Raw genomic sequence first — 10,954 nt, 5'->3', positions numbered from 1 at the left:
GAGGCCCTAAAGGACATTTTTTTTGGAAATATACCGCCAATGATTTTCTGTCTAAAAACATCTTTTCTGTTGTAGTCCTCGAAGAGATCATTCCAATGGGTTATCATGTACATCAAACAGAGATAATATGACCAAGTCATGACCCCAGGAAGTTGGCTGTCAAACTCACCCCAACGGGGCCCATAAACTCTTGGTGTCACATCTCCTTGGGTTAGGGTTTTGGTTGTTAAGGGTTTTCTCTTATTGTTCAATAATAAAAGTTCCCTTGAGCCTCATTGTAAGGCAGTTCAGAGGCATGTATCCACCACATCTCTTCTCAGAGATAAGCTACCATCGCCCTAGCTTATTTGTTTCCATTTCTGTTTATAAGCATAGTTCAGTATTTTATATTAATAAAATGAAGTATTATTTCCACTACATCTCTATGTTTAAGTTATCTCTATATTTTGTTGTGTTCCTATTTAAATCCAGCTCAGTGGTATCAGAGCAGACTGCCTTTTTTCTCTATTTTTCTTTGCATGTCTGCAATGAGGTCAGGATATAAGGAGTTAGGGCTTGAACTGGTCAAACCTTTGCAAGACCGGCCTTGCAAATCCCAATGACCTCCCATGGAAGATGAAAAGAAAGACGAGGGGGCAGGAGATCCTATCAAAAATCTTGCTTGAAGAATCCCTCGAGCAACAAAGTAACGCGATGATGGACAACTTTGCCTAGATCCTTCAGTGGCTACCCAGGAGTGACGCATCAGCTTCCAACGGCTACTCTGGAAATGCCACACCATTTAAGGTACAACTTGATTTTGAAATTCCCCTATTCGAAGGTCAAATAGAGCAGACTCTGAATAAATTGTTAAATATGCTAGAGGTTTACTTTTCTGTTCATGATTTTTCCAGTCGAGAAACGATTATTTTCACTCTTCTCAAAGCAGCCTCCCATCTCAAGGACTGGTGAGAAACCTATTGTGAGTAGAAGGATGAAAGTACAGGCTCACTATTTTCAGCCGCACCCACTTGGAATTTATTCTGGGATGCCATCAAGGAGCAGTACTACCCTGTCGGAAGCTATGAAGATCAATACATAAAGTGGACCATGCTGTGGTAGGGAAGGGACCAAGACGTGACAGAGTTTACCAATATTTTCCATACCCTTCACACAAATTTGGGTATCAAGGATTCAGAGCAGCATTTGGTACTCAAATACCGTGGCTGCCTGCACAAGTACATCTAGGAAGAAATAGAATTCCTGAACATGTCATTGCTCAGCAGGGCATACTGATATGTCATCAAGGTCAAGCAAAATTTTAAACAGAAGAAGCGAGACTTTGGATCTGTGACTCCAAAGCAAGGGAAAGGTTCCCCCAAACCATAGTACAAAGGACAAAGCTAAGGTGGGGCAGCCCAACACAACCCGCCAAAGATGCAAGCAAAGAACAGTGTCGGGAAGATGAAAAAGGACATGGGAAAGTGGTGTGAGTTCCATAAGAGCTCCACTCACAACACAAGTGAGTGTCGGTCAAAGCAGTCATTGGTGGTCGAGCTAAAGGTTTCAGAATCAGATGCATGTTATGACTCCGAGTCAAAACCTGACAAGGGGAATGACAAAGGGAAGTAGATTATTGATATTGAGCCCAACGCCACTATTGCCACCATGAAGATCCAGAAGGATGAACCCAAAGATCTAAAGGAGGAGGAGTGTCTCTTCCACTACCAGATGTGGGTAAAGAGCTCCTCGATATAGTTCATTGTCGACAGCGGGAACCAAAAGAACCTCATTTTAGCAGAGGTCATGAAGCAGCTGGGTTTACCAACCACAACACATCCACAACCATACACCATCGGGTGGCTTCACCAAGGATGAGATCTTTGTGTGAGCTAGTAGTGCCGCCTTCCATACAACATCAAGCCCTTCACAGATGAGGTATTATGTGACATTGCTCCCCTTTAATTTTGTGATGTACTATTAGGAAAGCCATACTTGTGGAGGCGACATGCTGTGTATGAATCCAGGCCCCATGTTGTTATTGTTACTTTGGGAAATAAGCTATATAGGATACCAGAGGTAGCACTACCTACAACCATCTCTTTGGTTATTGCAAAACAATGTAGTAAGCTCATTTAAAAAACCAAGAAATTTGTTTTCCTGATGATATGCCCTCAAGGAAAGAAGAATACGGTGGCCACGACCTCCACATAGGGCCCCTCCACATTAAAAATATAGATGGACAAGGTCGTGGAGGACTACGAGGACATCTTCAAATCCCCCACAGGGGTTCCTCTGCACTGTCAAATCAGTCACTCCGTCGGTCTGACCCCAGGTGCATTGCTGCCCAATGGACCAATCTATCAGCACTCTGTTCTAGAGAACGATGAAATCAAGAGGTAGATTCAGGAGTTGTTGTAGAAAGGTCACATCCGTCTGAGTTCATCGCCCTATGGGAGCCTGATTGTGTTGGTATAAAAGAAGGATGGGACTTGGAGACTCTGCATTGACTATCGGGAGCTGAACAAGATCATTGTCTGTAATAGGTACCCGATCCCATGGATCGATGACATCCTAGACCAACTAAAGGGGGAAAAATATTTCAGCGAGATCAATTTGAAGTCAAGATATCACTAGGTACCAATCGAACCGTCTGATGTGTGGAGGACTGCCTTCAAAGCCAAGGAGGGCCTTTTCGAATGGTTGGTTATGCCTTTCGGATTGACGAATGTTCTTGTAACCTTCATGAGGCTAATGGATGACATCTTGTAGCTATTCACTAACTCATTTGTAGTGGTATATTTGGACGACACCGTGATCTTTAGCCAAAGTTGGGAAGAGCACCTCCACCACATCCGACAGGTTCTCCAAAAACTGTGGCAACACAAGTTATGTGCCAATTTGGAGAAATGCACTTTTGGCATGACCCAAGTTCAGTATCTAGGATAAATTATTGATGAACAGGGGATGCATGTCGATCCAGCCAAGGTCCAAGTCATTTAGTATTGGCCATCTCCAACCACTCTGACAGAGCTTTGCAACTTTCTAGGTCTTGCCAACTTCTACTGCAGGTTCGTGTTTAGATTTTCTCATATCATAGCCATTCAGTCAAGTCACCAAGGGAGGAGCGAAAGCAAAATTCTTTTGGTTTGAATCTCAACAGAAGGCATTCATAGAGTTGAAAGATCATCTCTACCCAACACCAGTGCTCACATTACCAGACTTGCAACAACCATTTGAGGTGGAGACAGATGCCTCTGACTATGCTATCGGGGCAGTCCTTACTCAACATGGGCATTGAGTGACATATCACAGTGAGACACTTTCAGACACAATCTGGAAGTATCCCACTTATGACAAAGAGATGTATTCCATTGTCCAGGCCTTTCGAAAATGCAAGCATTACATTTTGGGAAGGAAATGGTCATCCACATAAACCACCGACCCCTTCAGTTCATATAGACCCAAGGGATATTGTAGAATGATCTCTATCAGAAGTGTTCCACATACCTGCAAAAGTTCCATTTGAATATCAAGTATAAGAAGGGAAGCACCAATAATGTTGCAAATTGCCTCAATCGACCACCGATCATGGCATTAACCACCGTGCTCAACTCTTGTGGGCACGAGACTTCTAATTGGCCGCTTCTCTACAAAAGTGACCCAGAATTTAGCCACAGATACTAGACACTCAGGAGGGTTAGCATGTTCTAGATTTTCACCTCTAGGATGCCCTGTTATGCCACTTGGGTCACCTTTGTTTTCCTTCAACCGAGCATGCCAAGATGATTTTGGAATCACACTACAGTCGGGTTGTTGGGAATTTAGGGGTCGAGAAAAATGTGGTAGTACTACAGAAGTATTTATATTAGCTGAATCTTCGACAGGATGTCAAGAAGTACATCAGATCATGCACTGCCTGCGTCATTGCCAAACCGACCATCAAGAAGCAAGGCCTCTATGCCCCGATGCCCACCCATAGTCGACCTTGGGAATTCATCTCCATGGATTACATGTGAGGCCTTCCTTCTACTACGAATGGAAACCGCTATGTTTTTGTGGTCGTCAACAGGTTCTCAAAGATGGCCATTATGGTGGCCTGTAAGAAGAATATCACAGCCGAAGCCACTACTAAATTATTCTTTGAATGAGTGTGAGTACACTTTGTGATCCCACAGTCTATCATCTCAGATCGGGATAATAGGTTCCTTAGTACATTTTGGTCCAGCCTCTGGTCGATGTTGGACACCAAACTCACTAAGTCCACAGCCTTCCATCATCAAACAGATGGCTAGATAAAGGTTGTCAACAAGATGATCGTACACATTCTGCACATGTACAACTCAAAGCATCCATGCACATGGGAGGAGAGCCTCCCCTCTGTTCGGCACAGCTACAACTGGGCTCTCCACAGCTCGACTGGTCACAACCTTTTTTAGGTGTGCTTGGGATTCTAGCCACTATTTCTCATTGATGTGGCGATGCCATTTGTAGCTGCTCACATAGATTCAGCTCATGTCCAGTCTGAAACAGATAAGGAAAATAGATTCATTGAGCACATCCAACATATTCGCCAGCAAGTCCATGACATTATGGAGAAATCAAATGCAAGTACAAGCAATGACATGATCAACATCGGGTACCACACAAGTTTTAGGTGGGTGACAAAGTCTAGTTGCATTTGCAAAAAGAACGCCTTACCGTAGACTATAAGAAACTTATACCACTCCGATATGGTCCCTACACCATTACCAAGGCTATGGGATACAATGCATTTGAGCTCAACATTCCCCCATTCCTTGGCCTACACCGAGTGTTCCATGTGGACCACCTTCGGCCATACTTTCCACCATTACTAGACACATCCGACATTGTAGAACAACTCACACCCAGAGAGTTAAATCTAGATTGCATGGAAAAATCTACAATTAATCAACTCATGGACACACAGATCATGCACACTCACTAGCAGAATATCCAATTGTATCGAGTTTTCAAAGCATGCCAACTCCTTCACCAAGGCAAGTGGCTCTCTAGGGACCAAGTTCAGTAGAAGTTTCCTCATCTCATGGAGGAACTCAATCTAATGGGATCCATTGCTTCCTAAGGGGGGAGGAATGATCGAGGTGGATATTGGTGGTCACCCACCAATTCCACATGGACCCCCACCATTTCTTCTTTCAGTTTTTTAGTTTCCTTAATTGTAGCACAATTTATTATTTTTAGCAGTTTTTCGGGTCCTAAACTTCTGGAGCCGTTTTGAGGCCCTAAATGACAATTTTTTGGAAATCTACTGCCAACGATTTTATCTCGAAAATTGCCTTTTTCGTTATAGTCCTCGGAGATATCTTTCCAACGGGTTATCATGCACATCAAATGGAGATAATATGACCAAGTCATGACCCCAGGAAGTTGGCTATCCAACTCACCCTAATGGGGCCCATAAAGTCCTGGTGTTACATCTCGTCGGGTTAGGGTTTTGCTTGTTTAGGGTTTTCTCTTATTGTTCAATAATAAAAAGGCCCTTGAGCCTCATTGTAAGGTAGTTCATAAGCATGTAGCTGCCACATCTCTTCTCACATATAAGCTACCATCGCCCTAGATGATTTGTTTCCATTTCTGTTTATAAGCATAGTTCAGTATTTTACATTAATAAAATGAAGTATTATTTCCACTGCATATCTGTGTTTATTGTTATCTCTATAATTTGTTGTGTTCCTATTTAAATCTGGATCACAAGCATAGGCATTATAACTATGTAGTGCGTAATGGTTAAGGAGGGGGCTCTAGCCATTGCACAGTTGGATTTTCTAGGGATCTAGAGATGACCTCCCTATCCACTGATACTGTGCAATGTGCAATATAATGCAGGGTTGATCAAGGCATATGTAGTGGGTAAGCTCAGGAGACAAGAATTACAGGCTTGAACACTATGACTGCACAATGCACATTGATTGAGGAGAGGGATACAAGTGTTGTTCAGGTGATGGTTGCAAGGGCTTAAGAATGACCGTATTACCCACTAGGACTACATAGTGTGAAATGAAGGAAAGTTTGATCAAGGACTATACAATGGCCGAGTGTAAGTAACAAGTTTGAGGGTTTAAGTTCTAATGTTACTCAATGCACAGTTGAAGGATGTTATCCTCAAGGATTGTGTAGTGCACATCTGTATGAGATAATGACTTCATCATTGTGGGTTAATAATACATAGTGCACTCGGCACTTAGATAGAAGTTTAATGTGGTCATGAGTTGCACAAGATGTGAGGACAATGAAAAAATACAAAATTGACTAAGTGTGAGATCAATGAGACAATAGAATAAAAGCATGCGATAGGTATAATCACACACATATATAAACCCATGCACATAGCAAGAAGATACACAGTACCCAAAAATAACATGAATACAACAAGATGAAATAAAGCAACACTTATCTCCAAGTATGGCATTAAGATGTAACTTTATGACACAAGTGTTGACTACAACTAAAAGGTGCACTATGCCTTAAGAATGTCTCTAGCAAATGCTCTAATGATAAATAGCATAAAATGGTGCAAGAGAGTGCATTGGAGTTACCTCTAGAAGGTGTTCCATGGTGCTCTTAATATGTGTAAAAGAGTAAAAAAGACACATTCAAACACAAAGAAAACGCAAGCGACACAAGTAGGAATGAAAGCAAGAAAAAGTGGCAGTTTCAAAAGATAGAGAAAGAAAAAACAACACACATAAGAGAAAAAGTAAGGAAAAGAAACACTTGAAAAAGAAAAACAATATTTGAGGAACTCACCTAAAAGATGGGTCATTTAGAATCACGAGCAAGAGAATTATCCTTATATTCCAACAATCCACATAAATCAAAAGAAAATATGAATATAAAGATTATCTTTGGACTAGACTCTTTATACAAAGAGATCAGACATGCAATTAGGGTTAAGATTGGTGAGTGTGCCTAGGGCATGTCATGAAACTAGGAGTCAAGAGTGAATTGACTAACTTTAAAAAGTACACTCTCATTGTCAACAAAGTGTGGACAATCACTATCTATAGAGGATGCCCTTACATTATAATTTTCCATAAGGATTATGCAGTCTCTATCTCTAGGGACTGTAGAAGCATTGTTTATAAGGTCTGCGTAATCACCATCTCCAAAAATTTTGTAGTCACTATCATAATGAATTGCACAGTTGCTTCCATTAAGGACTACACAGTGCTTGACTTCCAAGGGTACAGATTGATTGTTGGGGTTGCTTAAAGGAAGTGCGCTATGAGGGCATCACGAGCTAAGCATGCGTAATAAATTTGCTTTGATAGACATAATTCCTAAAGGAAGACTTAAACTGTTGAATAACATGATTGAGCATGACATTAATGACTTGAAATGAAAGATGGAATGACCATAAGGAGGCTCCAAAATTTGGTTATAGGAAAAATTTTGGAGGGTGTGTTGTCGCGAAAACACTTGGCGATTCACTAGAACAACTCCAACTTCTCTGTTTAGGTCTAATTAATATGACAATTGATTTCTAGCTGGGATCATGGTCATGCTTGGAAATTGCGTTTAGGTAAGTTAATTTGGTTATTGTTTTAGAAATTGCATTGTTTAAGAATGGAGATTCTCTGTATAAAGATCTAGTTTGAAATTGTTCAATGATGAGTTAGTTTTTGAATTATGTTTGAAATTGTAAGTCTCACACTACCGTAATCAAGAAGAGATTGATTGTTGAAGGCAGATTGTAAAGTTGCCTCTCAAGGTACGTTGAAGGGCGTTGGGTTTGTGATCGATCATCACCATAATTTACATTTGTGTGAGTTTCCATGGATACGAGGATATACACATTGGGTTTTAATATGAGAACCTGTAAATGATTATGTTGAAAGAAGTGCCTTTATTAAACAAGAGCATCAAATTCATGAGATCTCATATGTTATAAGGTATACATCTTATAAGGAAACAAATGTGAATGTTTTATGAGAGACAATGAGTGCTTAGAGAGAGAATAAGTGCTCCCTATATTTTATTATATTTTTGGAATTGATTGAGTGGTAAATATGTTTTACATATGGGAAGGATGCTCATGAAATTGATAAATTTATTTGATCATGAAATATATAATCATGAACATGGTGTGTGAATTCATTGAGATTGGTTGTGCATGAAAAGGGTATTGGTGCCAAACTGAATTTGGTGTCGTACTTATATAAGATTTTATATATACATATATGTACATGGGAATTATAATTGAAAATTTTAGTTAACTAATTTTTTGTAATTGAAAAATTGCATTGAAAAATGTGAAGCATGCAATGAGGTCCCTAGCGCTATTATCCAATGACATTTGAGATAATATGCTTTATATGAACTAAAAGTATTGTTGTCCTATGTTAAGGCTGGGTGAACATTAAGGCTTGGTGAACATTAAAAAAATTATGGTGAAAGAGAAAACTAATATGGAATGAATGATCAATTAATTTCTATAGTCCTTACACAGCTTACTAATAACTAATAATTACGATGATTTTTTTTTGTTGTATAATCAATTTTATGTTTTGATTTTCTTAAAGCTATGTAATTGAAAAGATGAATCTTTATTAATGTGTTTATTATACAAATAGATATATATGAATGTTTTTTAATTAAATAGTAAAGTAAATAATTAGATTAAGATTTTATAAGAGCAACCCAGATCTATCGTAACTATGGATCTACAAATAGACTAAAAGGATAAATATCCTTTCACTGTAAAAGAAAAATTTGCACATTTGATCCCTCTTAATATGTGATAAGTTCAGATTACATTAAGTGACCAAGTTAAAATGTTAATATTACATTAGGTTACAAGAGCTATATAATACCATACCAAATTGGACACAATGAAATTAATTTATATTAATAATTATTTTCTAACATAAAAATAACATATTATATATATATATATATATATATATATATATATATATATATATATATAAATTATTATTATTAAATAGTAAAAATAGTAGAAAACATTATTTTATTTAAATGAGTTTCCATGTTACATACATATATTTTGAACTTTTGGGAAGAATAATTATTTATTCGAGTTTCTTCTTCCCCTCGTTATCTTATTTTATTACATAAATTAAATTAATAAATAATATATATATTTATAAATTCTCACCGTTAAAAAGACTTAAATCCAAACAGAAATAATTTATAAGATTATAAGTTTGATATTAATGAAAATAATGGTGCACGCAACTAAAATAATCATTATTTATTATTTAAATGTTATAAAACTGCAAATGAATTTTTAGTTATTAATTGAAATGTTTATATAATGAGTTTGTTATTTAATATTAACAAAATATTCATGGTTCTCAGAGCATTTGAGAGTGAACCAATAATAATCATAATCATAAAATGTGAGTACTCTGCGTCGAGGGAACTCTGACTGTTGAGAGGGTGGTGGAGTCATGAAGGTGATTTGGTAAGAAAAAGATCAGACATCAATGGAAACCTCGGCAGAGAAGCAGGAACAGATTGTTTCATTCGTTGAAATAGTTGGGGAATCGACAGAAAAGGCGCGGCAGTTTTTGGAGGCAACGAACTGGAATCTAGACGAAGCGATACAGTTATTCTATGCTCAGTCTGATAATCAAGAATTGCCATCGGCTTCTACTAGTTCTAATTTAAGTAATGCTCCAGTAGTGGAAAGGCAAAGCCATGAGTACAGTGACCATACAGACTATGTACGCCCACCACTACCAGTTAAGAGGGAAGCATTATACGATGATGAGTTTATACGAAGAAGAGGTCAAGAATCGGCACAACCTAATTCGAATAGATTGGAAGGGCTGTGTCGCCCACCATTCGAATTGATTTTCAAAGGCAGTTTTGAGCAGGCGAAGGTGGAAGCTGCAGGCCAAGGAAAATGGCTCATCGCAAATATACAATCCCCAAAAGACTTCAGCTCTTATATGCTTAATAGAGACACTTGGGCCAACGAAGGTGTGAGGGAGACAATTAGTGCATTTTTCATTTTCTGGCAAATTTATGACGACAATGAAGAAGGGCGAAAGGTGTCCACCTATTATAATTTGAGTGAGATTCCGTCAACACTTGTTATTGATTCTATCACTGGACAAAAAATGAAAGCTTGGACAGGCACCATCGATCCACAGGAACTGTTACAGGATTTGATGCCTTATATCGATAAGGGCCCCAAGGAATTCACCCATCGAAGGAGGAGGAGGGTGACATCAAATGTTAATGATAATATTGCACAGGAACAAATAGTACAACAAGGAGCGAAAGACGTTTTAGCTGACTTTGCTTCTTTGGCAATCAAGGAAGATAATCAACAAAAAGCTGCAGTGAAACGAGAGTACCCAGCTCTCCCAGAGGAGCCACAAGGTGTCAACATCTGTAGGTTAGGTAAGAGTTTATTCTTAACAGTTTTAATTTAAATATAATTGGTGAGCTGAGATTCCTTTTAAATGTTTTAGTATAATTATTGCGTGAAGATCTCTTTTTGTGCTTAGTATAGAAAAGATGTTGTCTTTTCCTGTAAACATTTTGACTAGGTCAAACTACATTAAAAAAACTAAATAAAAATATTATTGTAATGTAAACGTTTTAACTCGTTAAAATTTGAAATAAAAAAATTACAAATTAAAAATATAAATGAGAGTCCATGTGTTGCTCAAGCTTAGGCAAATTGTATATCTAGTGGACATCATGTGGTTTGTAGGAGGCAAGATTCTACCCACTAGCACTATTTATAGACATGCTCTTGGTATCCAAGCATTGCATAATCCATCTAATGACATCCACACATCATAAGACTGGAAATCAACAAGTGACATTGTGAAACCCTGACCATTGGATGTTGATATAAACCTATCTATCCTTCATATCTGATTTAAATTTTGTAAAAGTGAATGCATCCTTGATAGTATGCCAAGTGATATCAGAGTCCTCAATGTACAAT

The 10,954-nt window shown here is 38.4% G+C and overlaps 1 pseudogene; it reads left to right on the top strand.

Annotated features, from left to right (window-relative positions):
- Positions 1 to 9,473: 9,473 nt before the first annotated feature.
- On the top strand, positions 9,474 to 10,430 carry LOC149246872 (plant UBX domain-containing protein 7 pseudogene; annotated as a pseudogene).
- Positions 10,431 to 10,954: the final 524 nt, after the last annotated feature.

The sequence above is a fragment of the Pinus tabuliformis genome, chromosome 7, assembly GCF_031772625.1.
Source record: "Pinus tabuliformis cultivar Carrire ecotype Pingquan chromosome 7, CPIR1, whole genome shotgun sequence".
In the NCBI taxonomy this organism is placed as follows: domain Eukaryota; kingdom Viridiplantae; phylum Streptophyta; class Pinopsida; order Pinales; family Pinaceae; genus Pinus; species Pinus tabuliformis.
This window is presented reverse-complemented; position numbering and strand designations above follow the sequence as displayed.